This window comes from Xenopus laevis, chromosome 3S, assembly GCF_017654675.1.
Source record: "Xenopus laevis strain J_2021 chromosome 3S, Xenopus_laevis_v10.1, whole genome shotgun sequence".
Classification (NCBI taxonomy): domain Eukaryota; kingdom Metazoa; phylum Chordata; class Amphibia; order Anura; family Pipidae; genus Xenopus; species Xenopus laevis.
Genome location: NC_054376.1, coordinates 93,689,098 through 93,708,302, shown reverse-complemented (window position 1 = coordinate 93,708,302; position 19,205 = coordinate 93,689,098). Strand labels below are relative to the sequence as shown.

Here is a 19,205-nt window from a genome sequence, read left to right as displayed (position 1 = left end):
TTTTCTTGGCTTTAATTTCAAGGACAAGTAGTTTGGAATTGTCGCGTACTGGGCCATGTGATCTGTAATGCTAACTTCTGCCATCTGCTCATTTTTAACAACTAAAATCCATGTGATAATGCTGCCTTGAAACAGCAAAAAAGAGAGAGATTAAGCAAGTCATATTCACATTCAGTGATTGAGTCTGGGTCATTTCATGCTGAATAATAGTAGCCTTAACTATTTTACTGATTTTAGCTGTGGTATACATATCATATGTTCCATCTATTGCTTACAAGCAAATTGGTTCTTTTAATATTGCAATTTCTGCCAAAAGTTCATTGAATGTAATAAGGCCCAGATAACGCTAGACAGTTTATAAGGACCAGGTAAGAAAGAAGTGCTCATTTAGTAACATAACGTAGGTGCTACATTTCATAGATTACTTTATATTATTGCAGGGACAATTCTGTTTATAATACCCCTTAATACAGTATATGTCAGCATAAATGCAGTGGCAATTTAATTTATACTAGTTACTTATAAAGAGGACAGAATATATGTCTAATAATAATATGTATGTATAATATATCTAGCAGTCTTAGGACTTCATTCTAATATGGTTACTATAAAGGGGATGCCTACCCAACTAATTATTCTTTCTCGCCTAATGAAATACATTTTTAATTCTAAGAAGTTTTCTGATATATATTGATTCATCATATTTTAATGTTATATTTAAATGAAATTGCAAATAAAAATCAATTCCCATTTTGGCCATTTGGTATTCAGTTTGCCGCACTTCAGAAACAATTTATCATAAATTGGTTCTCCTCCAGCCAAGACTGAACACATTTCTATTAATCTCCTTTTTTCAGGTCTGTTAATCACAGAACATGATGCAAGGTATTGTGAGAAATGAAGCCTTTGCTGATCCGATGCATTGTTTCAATGGCATGACTAGCCATGGAATTGGAAGAGACAATAGCAGATTCAATAACGAAATCACAGCACCATCCATTCAATTCGTTATTGAATTATCTAGCCAGTTGGAGTGGACAAACTTGCATATGCACCTGTCTATCGAGCTTGTGGTTTGGGTGAGTGCAATTGTTCCAGAGACAATAGCAGATTCTTCTTTTAAAGTGGACTTATCACCTATTCATAAAAAACTGTATAATGAAAGTCCTTTGCAGATTAAACATGGAACCCAAATTCTTTTTTTATTAAAACATCTATATATGAGCTGTCAATCAAATATTACCTGCCCGCCTCTATGCCTGAGCCCCTCTATGCCCATTTAGCAATTCCTAGATGTCTGTGCACTCCTCACATTCCCCCTTCCCTGTCACACTTAATAACTGTTTAGGGCATTGTGCCTGGGCATTAGGTCCCCCATTCTGATGCATACACAAGTTTTTGCGGTGATACACAATTTGTCTTAATAACAAATTGTCACAAAATGGCTCCTGCCTACTTGCTGTGATTGTGTAATTTTAAGATTGAATAAATAATAAATTTAGTGTAAGTTACATTTAATTTGCTCAACTAACATAGAAAAGAATTTAGAAATATTTCTTAAATTGGTATTAGAAGTTTTTGAAACCACGATTAATATCTATTTCTCTAAAACCACAAATGCCATGAAAGTTATTAAAAGATCCAAATATACAAAAAGTAAAAGAAAAAAAGAAAAAGCTAAATGAGTCAGTAAAAATTATGAATATCTCGAAAAACTCTACAAAATTGTGTTTTTCGGGCATTTGCTGGCAAAAAAAAAAATCCTAAAACCCCTAAAAGTCTGAATGGTTAAAAAAAAGGTCCAATAGAATCAGCGCAACTCCCATTGACTTCTATAGGACCTTGACTACTTTTGCTTGGCGCAGTTTTTTGTGGTTTTTACACTTATTTAATCAAAATTTTTTTAAGTTTTAAAGAAATACAGAGAAACTTGATTTTTTAGAGAAAAAATACCATTAGTAAAAAAAAAAAATCAGAATATTTGTAAATCAGCCCCTTGTATGTATATTGGAATGTTGTTTGAGAACAGAGACCTCTGCATTATGCACAGCCCTCTAACTTTGTAAAAAAAAAGTTATGTTTTTTTTTTTAAACTAATTCCTGAATACACTCAAAACAAGCCATGGGATAGGAATAACCATGTTTAATCTTGCTTGAACGAATTAGCTGACAACCAGCTAAAGCACAAGATAATAAAGGGATTAAAGGTCATATACAGCCCTGCTCCTTTAGATCAAATTGGCAGCTTATTGGCCCATGTGTAGGGATGTCGCGGACTGTTCTGCGGCGAACTTGTTCGCGCGAACATCGGCTGTTCGCGTCCGCCGCAAGTTCGCGAACGTCGCGCGACGTTCGCCAATAGGCGTTCGCGTCAAAATCGTTCGACCATTCGACCATTCGGTCGCTAAAATCGAACGATTTTCGTTCGATTCGAACGAAAATCGTTCGATCGAACGATTAAAATCCTTCGATCGTTCGAATCGAACGATTTTCGGATGTTCGAAGTTCGCGAACTGTTCGCATTTTTTGCCGGTGTTCGCGAACGGCGTTCGCGAACACATTATCGGCGGTTCGCTACATCCCTACCCATGTGTGCAAGGACTCCCTGCCTGATCAATGTCTGCTTAAAAGTCAGCCAAATATCTATTGTCTGTACCGCTTCATTGCATTGGTGCAGTTATGTCTGTTGCCTGGGTTTATTTTTCTTCAGCCTTCTGGCAACCAAACATTAGTTGCATTCCTACCGCCATTAATGTTGCGATGGCATAACATTTGATAGACATGTTGCAAGGTAACATCAGGCTTCTATACAAGGCATATGTTACACCATTGTCGATATACATTAATGTCGGTAAGAATTTAACTTCCACATAATGCATGGGAGACAAAACTTGGTTTATGATGTACAGAGGTGGCAACACTGCTGTGGAAGATGTATGCCCCATGTCAACCATTACTGTTAAAAATTAACACAAAACATGTAATGCTATAAAATTAATATTTCTTGTAACTCCATCATTTTTATTATATATTTATAAATAATTTAATGCAAAGGTGAAGCAGTATAATCATGCATCAACAACAATGTTTAATACATCATTTTATTTGTACATAAACATTAATATATCTTCATAATTCAAATGACATGGTAAATATAACACATGCTTTCAAACTAACTTCAGACCTAGCAAGATAACACACATACTATTGTACATATTTATAAATGGGGAACAAGCAAATATACACTCAAACTCTTATCAAAGTAGCTAAAATTACATGGCACCAGCAATGAATGTTTAGGCTTTGCAGGCTTAATTTAGACGTGACATCCTTGAAGGAAACTGGAAAGCAAAAATTATGCCAAGTTGCCAACCCATTTTGTTTTCCAAGCAAGTAAATTCTCAAAGAAGGACTTTTGCCAGTATATGTTTGTGTATATATTATATTACACAAGATCATTATATAATCACAATATATGGTTATATAAATAATATAAAATTGTAAAATATAAAGATATTATAAGTCACAGAGGAGTTCCATGACCAAATAAAGGCATGATTGAAGGCCTGGCTGGAGCTGCCATGTTTGTTGCGCTATAGCATTCATTATTTTAATGGATGCTATAGAGATAGGACCAACTATGGGGCAAATTCACTAACCTCTGAAAATTGGTAAGCGACGGCTTTGCTCACAGCGCAACACTTCGCCAGGCGTAGATTCGCCAGGACAATGCTAATTCACTAAAATCCGAAGTTGCGTCCAGGGCGCCAAACACTGGCGAAGTTGCGCTAGCGTTACTAGGGAGCAAAGTACCACTAGAGTCTATCTCCTTCACTAGCGAAGTTATTCCAGTGACCGTTGTTTCTGTGGATGAATGCCTGTTTTGAAGTAAACCCTAAAAATGAATATGGCTAAAAATGCCATATTTTATTTTTTTTCAATTGCAGCAATGATCCAGGACTTCAAACTTGTCACAGGGGTCAGTATCTTGGAAAGTGTCTCTGTGTGCGTTATGTTGACTCCTGCCAGTCCTATTTCAGTCTCTCAGCTGTACAAAAATTTCCTCAAAAAAGCACCTAGGGCAATGGAGAAGACAAACAACAGAGCAAAAATATGGTGTAGTACCTTTTGGATAATTCAGTTTGCCACCATGTGTTGGAATAGGAAAAGTCCTTAAGAGGGATATAAATGAACTGGAGAGAGTGCAAAGACTAAGTGCAACTAAACTAGTTAGAGGAATGGAAGACTTAAATTATGAGGGTAGACAGCCAAGGTTGGGGTTGTTTTCTCTGGAAAAAAGGCGCTTGCGAGGGGACATGATTACACTTTACAAGTACATTAGAGGACATTATAGACAAATAGCAGGGGACCTTTTTACCCATAAAGTGCATCACCGTACCAGAGGCCACCCCTTTAGACTAGAAGAAAAGAACTTTCATTTGAAGCAACGTAGGGGGTTCTTCACAGTCAGGACAGTGAGGTTGTGGAATGCACTGCCGGGTGATGTTGTGATGGCTGATTCAGTTAATGCCTTTAAGAATGGCTTGGATGATTTTTTGGACAGACATAATATCAAAGGCTATTGTGATACTAAACTCTATAGTTAGTATAGGTATGGGTATATAGAATTTATGTGAAGGTATGGAGGGGTGTGTGTATGGATGCTGGGTTTTCATTTGGAGGGGTTGAACTTGATGGACTTGATGAACCCTGGGCCAGTGCTTCTGTTAGCAGAAAACTGTACTGGCCAGTGGCACTTGCGAACGAGCCATACTGCTATTTCTATTAGTAGAAAACTGCACAGGCTGGTGCAGTTTTCTATTAATAGGTATGAGGTAAGTCGTTGCAATCGAGGTTTACCCTTAAAATGTGGTACCCCCCTTGGATTGGAGCTTCCTTCTCTTTTAAAACAATTGAATTGTTGTTTAAAAAAACTGTATTGCTAAATATTTGCACTGCTGAGTAGTTCTGTAAAACTAGGGAGTGCTGCAATGTCTTGGGTCATATAAGTAACCTGTACTTAGAATTCTCCTGGAAACCAATGAGGAGGTTTTAAGGCAAACAGATATTATAACCAAACTTAGCATCCTTAGAATCCCCAGGTATACAATATGTATTTTGTCCTTTCTGCTTAGTAGTTCTCCAGAACTATGGAATAGTTTCAATGGTCAAAAGATCAAAATGCATAAAAACCCAGTATGCATAGTGTACTGCTTTACTAATGGCACACCAATAAAATGAAACACAGTGAGATCAGTGGATTCTGGCCCCTCAAATACATTTCATACAGTGGGGCTGTGGGGTCTGACACCTTAAGCATGTTGTAGCAGAGGCAAACTGTAAAGAGGTGGCTCTGAATAAGTTGGGGCCATGCTTTATAAGAGAATAAAGAGCACGCAGCATCTGCAGGTCAGGTAGAGTTAATGTACTTCTTAGTCTATTAAATTGCACACAAGATAATATATGGATGGATACAATTCAAATTCATTATATTAAGGACTGGTTATGCTCTTCACCTCAAACATTAGAATGTGAGTTTGGAAAGGAATTATAATATATAAATGACTTAATAGCAGTTATTATTTCTTATCACATCTAAATATTCTTGCAGACATGACTTATATAAAGAAATATAAATGTGGAATAAGAAGGAAGAAGTCATTTCTGACACAGATTTGTGGGGAGTACCAATGAGATATTTTCCCTGGGCCCACTAGTGGCTTAGTGCAGTGCTGCTTGGGTCACAGTATTTTCCCTCATCACCACATTTAAGTACTCAGGTATGCTCAGGTGCCAATAGAAAGGTACAATTCAGAATTTATATTTTATAATAGGAAGTTCTTTTTTATATAGCGGTTTCCTTAGTTGTGTGATACAAGGATCATCAATAAGCACCAAATTTAACCAATGAAATAGCTCTTAAGAAAACGAGAGAAACTAACAAACTGGAATGATATGTAGGACAAATGTCAAACATTTACTGGAAATTATGTTTAGGAGTTAAAGTAATGAGGGAAATGAGTGGTAATGAAGCAGAACCGAATGCAGTATTGTAAAGGTAAATTAATATTAAGACATGTTGACTTAAATATGTGTTCTAGTGAGAATGTGTGAGGTTCAGTTGCATTACAGTGGTGCCCCCTTGTGTCTCATCTGAAAATGACATACAGTAAACCAAAATTTGACATACCCTGATTATAACTAACGGGCGCTGACGTAAATTCACTAGCAAAGGAGATAGACTGTAGCACTACTACGCACTCTAAAGGCAGGCGAATTTTCGCTCTGGGGAATGGACGTAACTACGCAAATTCACTAAGATGCGGATTTTACTGAACGTTACCTCTTGCGCCAGATTTGCCTTCGCCACCTCAGACCAGGCAAAGTGCAATAGAGTAGATAGGAGTTCCTCAAAATTGAGTTGAAAAAATTTCTAAGTCCCAAAAAAAGCTGGTGTATTTTCCTTTTTTTCAGGGTGATAGGCTGCAAAAGATCGTTATTTTGTTTTAGGGTACCCAGCTTCCCCCTACATTTCCTAACATAAAGCACCTAAACTATACACTGGGCTCATGTGTACGGCATTATAACAACTTTATTTTATTAAGGTTCCCTGGGCTTGTGTAGTGTAATATATTTGCTGCAACATATACGTTCATTGAAATCTAACTTCCCAATGTATGCAAATTAGCCAACGCTAGCGCAACTTCAATTTGCTTGCCGAATTAACGCTAGCGAAACTTCACCATCATTCGGCGCCCTGGAGACAACTTTGCGTTTTAGTGAATTAGCGCCGTCCTGTTGAATTTTCGCCTGTTGAAGTATGGTGATGTGCGCGAAGCCGTCGCTGGCGAATTTCCGCAGGTTATTGAATTTGCTCCAAAGCCTGAGTCAATAGCTACACTTTTGACAGACTTCTTTACTGAACTCTACCAATCAAAGATAAAGGTTACTAAGGTAGAAACTGAATCAGCCTATATTAAAATATTGACCTTATTCATCATTAGAATGAATAAGGTTCTCAGTGCAATTATATTAGATGACCAAACAGGCTTTATTCCTGGCAAATCTAAAGCTTTAAATATCAGAAGGCTTTATTTGAATCTTGTACAGGCAGTCCGACAACATCCCATAATGCAAGGCAGGTGCATTGGGAATCGCAATGAACGCATAAAACTACTGTATATGCAGATGACACCTTTATATATCTGGGAGACTGGGCAAGCTCACTGCAAGGTCTCTTTCATTTAATGAATGATTTTAATTGAGTGTATATCTGGACTGGTCACTAGCCCCACTAAATCTGAAATCCTATTAGTGGATCCACCCCCACATAATGCACCTGTTTTACCTTTTCCAATGGTAAATCAATCCACAAAATTAGGTATAGAGGTTTAATTACCCCTAATGGAATACTCTAAACTAAATGTACATCCACTGAGGGGGAAAACAACTAACCTTAAGGCTTGGGAATCACTTATGCTGGTTGATAGCATATTATCATGTAGTACTGCAACATGCTGGATTGTTATGCTTGAAGGTTAACTATGTAACTATGTTATGGCTGAAGGCAGTAAAAAAAAATATTTTTGCAACCCCCACTATGGTGTAATTATTTATTTCCAGGAGTGGCAAAACTAGGGAATAAACCAATATAGGAAAATTGTGGAATCCATAATATTGGCGATGTGTGGCAAAATAGGGAAATGGCCACGTTTAATACTCTTAAGCAAGCTTTTCACCTCCTCAATAATCAATAGTTGCAATAGTTATAGGTAAAGGGTAACCTGACAACACAACACACTATACGGTCTATTCAGATATCTCATAGCTTAATTATAGAACAAGTAAGGCACAGGTCCTCTAAAGGTCTTATATCATCTTTATATGCTAGTCTGCTCAATAAAGTATTTAGTAAACCTTTGGAAAAACTAAGGGGCAAATGGGAACTCAACCTGGGGCCCCTAGATGATGATGATGATGATGGAGAAGAGCTCCTAGACTCCTCACTTATGGTTTTTCTTAATTACAGGGACAGAACTATATTTTGTTCATAGAGCATATTACATTCCTGCTAAACTACATCAGATATTCCCAAGGACTTCCCCTAAATGTCACAGAAAACACCAGATTAATGCACATGGTATGGGACTGGGCAGCAATGGCCCCATATTGGACTAAACTCTTGGATAAACTGGATTCAGTTATAGAAAAGACAATTAACTCCCCAAACATGCCTGTTGACTGTAGGGCTTAAAGAATTACACAGCACCATTTTTTATTTGTTAGTGAATGTTTATTCATAGCCAAAAAAATTAACAACACGGAAATGAAGAGACACTGCCGCCTACTTATGGTTGTCTGAAGTTAATCATCTATGCACATTGAAAAATTGTATATATAAAGCTAGAGGCTCCAACAAAAAATAATAAAAAATCTGGAGTAACTGGTTGGAGCTAGCCAATACCGATGATGTTTGATTATTATGCTATAGCTGTTTTGCTACGTGATTGTATAGGGATGTAGCGAACCGCCGTTTTGGTGTTCGCGAACGCCGTTCGCGAACACCGGCAAAAAATGCGAACGGTTCGCGAACCGTTCGCGAACTTCGAACACCCGCAAAATCGTTCGATTCGAACGTTCGAAGGATTTTTTGTTCGATTCGAACGTTTGAAGGATTTTCATCGTTCGATCGAAGGATTTTCATTCGAATCGAACGGTCGAGGGATTTTAATCGTTCGAACGAATGGAAATCGTTCGAACGAATGGAAATCGTTCGATTTTAGCGGTCGAATGGTCGCGAACTCAAATTGCGAACGTTCCCAAACGTTCGCGAACATTAGGCGGACGCGAACGGTCGAAGTTCGCGCGAACAAGTTCGCAGGCGAACTGTTCGCTACATCCCTATATACCACAGGTTATTTACTTGTGCGTATTATTTCTACTATATGAAGCCTACCAATGTATTACACTATTGTATATAATTGTTGCTATGAATATATGCTGACATTTTTCTTACAACTTTTAATAAACTTGTCTGAATAAAAAAAAGTTAGTAGTTCAAAAAACAAAAATAATGAAAACCCAAACCAAACCAACCCATTCGATATTGCTCTCTATGGCCTCAAAACAAGTTCTTATTCTTAAGTTCCAGGCTTGGAGGCAAGTTTTGGCTGCATAAAATAGGGTAAAGCCTAATAGAGCCTTCTGTAGGCTTTCAGTCCACTTAAAGTCTACCGAATAGCCAATCGCAGCACTTATTTGGCATCCCTAGGGGCTTTTTTCATGCTTGTGTTGCTCCCCAACTCTTATTAAATTTGAATGTTGCTCATGGGTAAAAAAGGTCGGGAACACCTGCTCTACATAATACTAAAATGTGAATAGCCCCTTTAAATGTTAAACTTCAGTTGTGGAAAAACTGTAAAAAATAAAAAATGTAAAAAAATTGAACATTAAAACAAAGTACAGTGTTTGGAAGGTGAACAACCCCTTTAATAATTGGGTAATTTGATGGCAGCACAGCACGTGTCAAGAAAGTAACCAAGGCCTTGTCTGATTTTTATGAAAAAGCATGCCAGCCTAGGCCACAAAGTTATTGTTGACTCATTTGGGGAGCTCAATATATTGCCTACCCCAGTGATTTAACCCTTACTTCTCCTTTAAGCTGATGACAATAATTACAGTTTTGCTCTGTCTGAATATTGCTTGGCTATATTTCTCAGCATACTCCATTATTTTTATCAGTGGTTAAAACATGCCAGTTGTCGTAGTCTAGAAAAGTTTTTGATTCTTAAAGTGGACCTGTCACCCAGACACAAAAATCTGTATAATTAAAGTCCTTTTCAAATTAAACATGAAATCCAATTTCTATTTCTTATTAAAGCATTCATAGCTGTTGTAAACTCATTTAAAAATCTCAGCTGTCAATCAAATATTGTCTGCCCCTCCTCTATGCCCGTGGCATAGAGGCGGGGCAGACAATTACTTTCACTTTCAACTTAGGACTTCTTAGATGTCACTGCTCTCCCCACATTCCCCCAGTTCTCTTTACCATATAATTGTGTGGTCAGGGCATGGGGATGGACATCGGGTCCCCCATTCTGGTGCACAAACAAGATTCTGAGATGATACAAGGCTTTTCTTAATGACAGTGCCCACAAAATGTCTGCTGCCTGCTTGCTATAATTTTGAAATCCCAGACTGAAGGAAACAAGATTCAAATAATTTATATAGTGTAGTTAAAGTTCGTTTTCCTTGACTAATCTGATAAAATAGGATTTTGAATAATTTTTTTGGGTGACGGGTCCCCTTTAATGCAAAGTTTCATTATATATTTCATTCCGGGGGGGCCAGTGACCCCCAATCACAAGATTCCTACCTTATACACCTAGATCCCTCATTTGTGTATACCCAGCTGGAGGTTTTAGCATCTGCAGTTGTTTTAATTTATAACAGAACCAATGTATGAAAAGAGAAGATTTTTACAGAAAGTTACATTACCTTTCAATGGCTTCCCTGTGAGACAGTTGTCATAGATTAAGCAGTCCCCCCTTTAGGGTCAGTTGTATAATTTAGTATTAATATATTCTTACCAATATATATCACATGGTAATAAGGTGTTTTAGTAATGTAATCTAACTTTTTATGTTTGTCCAAATATACCATCTGTAAAAGATTACTGGAATATTTAATATAGAGGGTTATTAGCTTTTTGCCAAACAACCCCAGGGATTTTACATTGACTTTATGAATACAAACTGCAATTTGAGTTGGTAGAAAGTTGATTCAATATTCTCCATTGCCAAAAACCCAGCTCAGAAATAACCAGAAGGTACCCACATATCCAGCACATTAAAATCTGTGTCTGTCAGCTATAATTAAATCACTGCAAAAGGGCACCGTTCATCTTTAAATTACAATTTTTGTTTCAGTTAAGCACCTTAAAGTGCTTTAAGTAGCTCCATTAAACTCTAGGGCTAAAATATTGCCATGGTAAATGAGTCACCTATTCAGATTAATAAATTCCTGACATTTCAACTGAACTTGCTACACAAATAAGAAAATATTGCCTTGGCTTCTTCATAAGATGCACCCCTTTTAGGTTTAGTAATGTACAAGCTAGCTCAAAAACATGGGGCCTGCAGGTAGGGTTAGTTTTAGGTTTTCCACCTTTCCGGATTTCACCCGGACAGCCCAGTATTTGGAAGGGCTGTCCGGGTGAAAAGTGCATGTCTGGATTTTCAAATTAGAAAATCCAGACAGGACTTTGAAGTTAATGATGTGGCGATCAGCCAATTGCTGATCGCCATGTCATCAGCCTTCCCCGACATCATCAGCCCCGCCCCCAGATGTCATACGCTGCCTCCCCTCGCTGTTTTCACCAGATAGAAAAGGTGGTAACCCTAGTTGGTTCAGTTAATCCCATCTTCTCTGTGATTGTAGATTGTGTACATGAGCAGCTGGGTTGAAATTAGCAAAGTTATATTACAGGAGAGTCTTTTGCTCTTCCAGCCACCCTCTCTCGGCTCTTGCTCTGCAAAATGCCTCCACTCGCCCACTAAAATATATTGTACCACTGATATGGTTCTTATCTTACGTTATATTATCCCACTGACCACCTTTAAACAGGAAGTGCTTTTGCTGTAAACTGGAAGTGACATCATCAGAGGTGTGTGGGGGCAGAAAAATAAAAAACGTATATAATATAACATGAGTTAAGAAATATAGAGAGGACCAGCAACCTGATCCCTGACCCAGGACCTACAGACCCGCATCTGTACCCACACCCGAAAATCCTACCTGCAAGGTTGCCCACTTTTTTTGCAGGTAACCTTCAGGTACCTGACCCACTGCAGGACACCACAAATCACAATCTGTGTCCAGTTGGTTAGAAGCATTAAGGGACCTACGCATCATGCTGTTTAAAACACTGTGTAAAACATCACCGCTGATGTTGCCCATAGCAACCAGTCAAATCTTTTCTATGTGTTTTGTAACTTGTAGGTGACTGAAATCGAATTGGTTGTTATGGGCAACATCACAGGTGATGTTTTAAACAACATGATAGGCCCCCGTGTGTGTACATTTGGCAAGGGGCAGTACTCTGATGACTGTGGGCGATGCAAACTTAAGCACAGATGCAAGACAATATTGGGCTAACTGTTATTTGTTTGTATGGTACTATTTCCCTTCTGCACTTTGAATGTGTAATATTGCCAAGCAAAACCTGAATGGTAGTCTCACACTATTCAATAACAGGACTGACATAGGTAGGGAATGCCCATTAATAAAGACTTTTCCCTGGCCAACTCCATGTCATACTGACCAGGGATAGCCCCGCCCCAGTGCTCCCATCAGAAGGACCATCCCCAAAGCTTTAAAAGCCCAACCCCACCCAATTCAGTTTCTTAATATAAACATATTTGAGCCATCAGGGGCGATTCTAGCCATTATGCCGCCTGAGGCGGCCTTCTTTTGCCGCCCCCCGCCCCTCCCCATGGCACTCACCTTTAGAGCGCCGGAGAGGGCAGGGGTGGTCCATGTCGCTTAGTGCAGAGAGAGCAATTGTGCTCTCTGCACTAAAAGAGCCAAATTTCCGGGTTGAAACCCGGAAATTCGTCTCTTAGTTACCAGGAATGGCATTTTTTGCACCCCTGGCAACCAGGGGGTCGCTGCCGCCTGAGGCGAGTAGCTCAACTCGCCTCATTGGTGGAGCGCCCCTGTGATTTAAACAAATGAATTCAAATTACAAAATCTGTCTATCTGTTATATCCCAAAAAATCATCTGTACATTATCTTTTTTGCCTTTCTTAAATAACTAAGCATTCTTTGTGTATTAGGTTGTTTATTTAGAATAGAGAGGTTTCTCTTCGGATATAGTTCTGTTCTATGTAACATTTCTCTTCTCTCTTCTTATAGCTCAGCTCTGCAGTTACTTTTTTTTTTTTTCCTAAATGTACTTACAATGTGCAGGTTTGTGTAACTTTTCAGTTAAGAACTTAGATGAGCTTAGATATTAGAGCTTTGATACTGGATACATTTCTTGCTTCAAGTGAGCCTTGGAGTTTGTCGCCTGAACTATATTACTAAAATGGGAACTATTTTCCAGAAAACCCATTATATAAAAAGTACCAAAATGTAGGAATGCCTTTTTCCATTGAGTCCTATTTAAACAATCAGCTATACTTTTTTACTAGTGATGGGCGAATGACTTTCGCGAATCTCCTGCGAAAAATTTGTGAAACGACAAAATGCCTCAAACTGGGGCGCCGGCATCAAAGTTGGCGCCGGTGCAAATCAAAGTCAATGGGCGTCCGTTAATCGTCGCCAATTTCTAAATTGTCAAAAAAACAGAGCTCATTTGATAAACGCCAGCGAATTTTCATGGCAAACTCGCAAAATTTAATCGCCAGCGGCAAAACATGGAAATTCACTGTGAATTTGCGCCTGCCGAATAAATTCACCCATCACTAATTTTTATTTATTTTCTTTTTTCGCTATAATAATATAACAGTAGCTTGTACTTGATGGTAACAAATATGCAGCAATCATGAAAACAATCCTATTGAGTGTTTTCATGTTAACATGCTTTAGTAGTTTTAAGCTATGGCTCTTCAAATTGCATGTAGGCTCTTTACCCAGAAACCCCACATCCCAATTTTACATATAAATACTGTAGATATGTGTCAGCAAGGCCTATGAGGAAAGGTAAACATATATTGGCTAATATTGCCAGTTCATGAAGCTTTTCTTGATCAACTTGTGGCACAGACAATTCCCTGCGCCAACATGCATATTGCAGTAATTTGGCTGGTTGCTCAAAAAGCCTGTATTTGAGTTTATGGCAGGCTAACTGTCTGCAGGAAATCTCACATGTGGAAGCTGCTTGTTATAGAAAGTAGGGATGGGCGAATCTGAGCCGTTTCGTTTCGCCAAAAATTCGCCACCGGCAAATTGTCCCATTGCCCATTAAAGTCTATGGGCGTCAAAAAAAATTTTGTTGTGCGTCTTTTTTTTTTTTTTGACGCACGCTGCCATACAAGTCTATGGGCATAATTTCCACGGCAAAACAAAGCGAAAATATTCACCCATCCTTAATAGAAAGTACTGAAATAATAATAAATGCATCATTTGATATTTACACTGATGCTTGTTTTGACACATAAACCAATTCCATTTGTTTAGACTATGTACAAATTTTATAATACAGTTTTTTATTTTGTTAAAGGAGCAGCAGGAGAAGCTTTGTGAGGTTGAAATAAAAAATCTAAATTAATTGACAGAAGAAATGAAACAACACAAGGTAATCTAATTTGAGAACTTGCTTTGGAATGTATAGGCTGCAAGATTGCTTTTTAGTTGATTTATTTAGGGAGATCTTTAAGAAGATGCTTTTTATTGCATTCTAATTGCTCACTTTCTTGCCATTTATTTTATATTCAGGTTTCATGATATTTTGTGAAGCATGCACGTGTCTGTAAACATGGCATTTAAATATTTTCAGTGATGGACTATCATAGGTGCTAAATTGCACCAGTGTAGTTACCTATACTTACCAATCAAAGAGAGAGAGAGAGAGAGAGAGAAAGAGAAGATATAGATATATACTTTATTATTTAATACATTTAAAATGTAATCATTTAATATTTATTATTAACAGATAGACCTACACTTAGCAACTTTTCATTTCTTCATTTTTAATTGAACTGGTAACTTTAATATTTTGGATGTGGGAGGAACATAAAACAAACACTTTTTAAATATACATTTTTTTTGTACATAGTGCATGTGTCATACATTTTTTTTACCTGCCTGTATCTGCATTTTGTTAGTTTTTACCTACAAATACATATTTATGTAGGATGAACTATACAAGATTTGACTAAGTTCTGGGTTTTCAATAATAATAATAATAATAATAATTACTGTATGCCAATTTCCAAAAAAATACTAGGTGCTTGTAGGATATAAAAAAGTGTTTTAGGACTTTATTAACAACATACAGAATAATTTAGAGAAAGAGAAAATCATATATGAGGAGCAGAAGGCAAGAGCCCAGAGGCACTTAAAAGAACTACACAATAAATCTGCAGTGAAAATCCACACAGTATTCAGTGCTCATCTGATATACAATATGTATGCACCTGTATTAAAATACAAAAAATGGAAAAGGATAAAAAAGAAATGAAACAGAAAGGAAGACAAACTTGAGGAGAAAAGACAAAAAGAAAGAAAAGAGAAACATGAATATCGGCAAAGAATAGTAGAAGAAATGGCAATAGAGGAGTAATTGAAACAGAAACTAAGGCAGCAAAAATATGAAAAGAAGAAGAAAGAAGAAAAACAGATAATATGAAGTAAAACTGTTTGCAAAACTTGAGGTAAAGTGAAAAAATACAGATGACAATAATGCGCATCAAGTGTATGAAGCATGTGCTGATGAAGATAAGGAGGGTGCAGTTAATCACACAAAAGGAACTAATTATATGCACCAAGACAAGAAAAAAGTAAAGAAAGGGGTTGGGGAAGATATCACAGAGATCCAAAAGAGTGAAAGGTCACCGATAACTCTGGTGACAGAAATACATGGAAATAAACTGGGAATAGGAAATACATACTTATACCAGAGCAACGCTTTAGAATCAGATTATGGATACAAATATCAGTGCAATGGAAAAGGTATCAAATCTTGGTCAAAAGTTTACAGAAGAGCCTACAGAGGAACAGCTGATGTTGCCAGATGACCAATTTTATTCCCTTGCTAAATTATTTTCATAAGAAATAAGTAGAGATTATAGTGCACAGTGTCCCAAAGTGCATTCAGATAAAACACCAGAAGATGCTCATAATTATCTGTTGTCTATGTCAAATCAGCTAAATGAAGTTTTGATGCTTGTGGAAAGTACTGCCAAAAGTAATATTACGGAACCAAAAAGTACAAAGCATGAACAAAGTGAGAATTCTCTGTTGCCAACTTCAGCAAGAACTCGAGTTTTAACAGATCATATTGAGCAAAAGCTCATTTTTACAGTTTTGAAAATATCTTTTTTTCGTTCTGCAGTTGTCAAGGGTGGCATTTAGACTACTGCCTGACTGTTATCACCTTAAACTATAATAACCATTTAGAGCTATGTCATACATGGCATATTAAGATTGTATTCATTAATAATGCATGTTTGACATTTTTACTCCACATGGCATATTACATTGTATTTTATAAAAGGCTTGTTTGACATTTTTATAGCAAGGCAGAATATTGTAATAATGTGGCTTAACATGCTTTACAGAAAACAATGTGCTTGTGTAAAACACACACATTTCAAATGCTGATAACCGCCAAAAATGCCAGAAAATGCATTTTCATTTGTAGTAGCTGATACAACAAGACAAAACAAAACCAGTTAAAATAAATGAAAACACATGGATTACTGGCACATGTGTATATACAACATGTCATGTATGTAATGTGTGTGCACTCATAGCCTTTTAGTGAACAAAGACAGAGGGGGGCAGAGGGCAGTTGAGAAAACAATAGGTGTGCCATTAGCCTCAGTCTTGCATTTGCACAATTTAATGCTTAGGCACAAGTCTAAGTCCATCTGGGAAAGGTAAGAAAGATGGCAGCTTGATCCTGCTCTAAAAACTGTTTCCAAAAGATGTTGCTGAACAAACTTTAAAAGAGAATAGGGAAAAAACAAGGAATTATGGGGAGGCACATTTATCAAAAGTTGAATTTCGAATTCTTGTGAATTTTTTTTTAACTCGATTATACTCGAAATTAGATTGCGGGGTTATTTAATAAAAAAATTGCATATCTAAAACTCAAACGAATATTTCCAACCCAAAAACTCGAATTGAATTAGATTAAACTCGAATCAAGATTTCTCTCCGAAAAAAAAAAATCGAATGTCAGGAAGGCTAGTAACTTCTTCAAATTGGTCACTGGACCTCTCCTATTGACTTATACATGAACTGGACAGGTTTTATGTAGTGATTTGTCGAATTCAAATTTTTAAATGGGCACGGTTTGATAAATCGTTATTAAAATTCGAATCTAGTGGTATTATTCACTATTCGAATTTGAGAGTTTTGACCATAAAAAAATTTCAAAAATTTTAATTTTGCAATTCGACCCTTAATAAATCTGCCCCATAGTATAGCATTCTCATTAAACATACACCTTTTACTATGACCGCATTCACCCTTATAAGTGCCAAAGACTCCCACAACATAGAGCTCAATGAAAACTCCAATTTATACCATGTGAAATACTGAAAATCTATCAAACAAATATCAAACGCAGGGTAAATAGATTTGTTTTGAGGATGAGGAATGTAATGTGATCGGTACCCACACTTCAACCGACATTAGTTGCAGTAGTCAATTATACGCACAGGCACATAGGGGGTTATTTATTAAAATCAGATTTCATCTCATTTTCTGCTACAAACTCAAAATCGCTTGAGTTTTTTACGCTTATTTATTATTACATTTTCCCGAAAATTTACTTCCCGGGAAAAAAAATCAGATTTTGGATTTTTCACCCGAAAACTCAGATTTCTTATGATTTTTTACACAAAAACTTCGGGGTATTGCACGAAACCTAGCACACATCAAAAAATCATTGGGACTTTTCACATTGACTTATATGCAACCTCGACAGGTCTGAGATACCGGATTTTATAATTCAGACTTTTCCATCCTCGGGGTTTAATAAATTGCGAAAAATTTGTGATTTTATAAAAGAAAATCACAAATTTTTTGGAAATTTTTGCATTTGGGGTTTAGTAAATAGCCCCCATAGAGTATTGTGCTTCTTAAATCACTGGATAAATAGAAGCAGGGCCGACCAACACTCAAACGGATCCACAGGACCAGAGAGGATTAGTTAAAAAATATATTTTATTTATACAAAGTTAAAAAATTTATATAATCTCCATTCTTAAATCACTCCCACGTGGTTATAAGTCTCCTCAGATACACTTTTTTTCCTTCATAGACAATAAAGAATAGCATGTGCAAAAACGTTTCCCAGTTCTTTAATAAATAATTAAAATTACACTCACATTAGTTGCTGTAAAAACGGGGCTGGTGCATTTTGTTCTGAGTAGAAAGCATCAATTCTGGGTAAAAAACAATTCAGTTCACTGAGGATGCCAAACATATTGGCACCCTCCTGTGAATAAGGGTGCCTTGTCTTTTTAATACAAAATATTACATTTTGGTAGCTGTCATAACAGAATTCTGTAAATGGTTAGAAAAAAATATTGCTTATTTTTTATTATAGGGAATTAAACAGTGTTGTTCTTGTGCTACTTTAAGAACATTCATAGGGGCAAATTTACTTACCATTCGAAGTTGCGCCATCGTTGGCTTCACCGCACTTCGCCAGGCGTAGATTCGCCAGGGTTGCACAAATTCACGAAGATCTGAAGTTGCGCACAAGTTACCGATTGTTTGTGAAGTTGCGCTAGCGATGTTATGATCAGCGGTTCGAAGTTAAGCTAGCAATGGCTAATTTGCATATGGCGTGCAGTTAAAGTACAATGGACGTATATGCAGCAGCAAACACATTACACTACACAAGGCCTGGGAACTTTAATAAATGTGTTCTAAAGCCGTACACATGTGCCCACACTATAGTTTAGGTGCCTTATGTTATCAAATGTAGGGGGGAAGGAGGGTACCCTAAAAAAAATTCGCTCTTTTTCGGCCTATAACCCTTAAAAAAGTAAAAGATGCCAGCGTTTTTTGAAGCAAGTCCTATCTACTCTATTGCACTTCACCTGGTCTGAGGTGGCGAAGTAAAGTCTGGCGCAAGACGTTCACGAAAATCCCCATCTTAGTGAATTTGCGTAGTTAAGTCCATTCTCCAGAGCGAAAATTAGCCTGCCTTTAGAGTGCGTAGTAGTGCTACAGTCTATCTCCTTTGCTATTGAATTTACGCCAGCGTCCGTTAGTTATACTCAGGGTACAGGTATGTAAAATTTTGGTTTACTGTATGTCATTTTCAGATGAGACACAAGGGGGCACCACTGTAATGCAACTGAACCTCACACGTTCTCAATAGAATTAAGTCACAGAAACCACATATTAGAATTAGTCACAAGTTAGTGAATTAGCGTAGTTACGTCCCTTCGCCAGAGCGCAACTTCGCCTACCGTAAGGGTGTGAAGTAGCGCTAGAGTAGCTCCACTTCGCTAGTGAAT

The 19,205-nt window shown here is 37.3% G+C and overlaps 1 pseudogene; it reads left to right on the top strand.

The window, feature by feature from the left end:
- Nucleotides 1–875: 875 nt before the first annotated feature.
- Nucleotides 876–19,205, top strand: part of LOC108712377 — an 87,647-nt pseudogene continuing 69,317 nt past the window's right edge.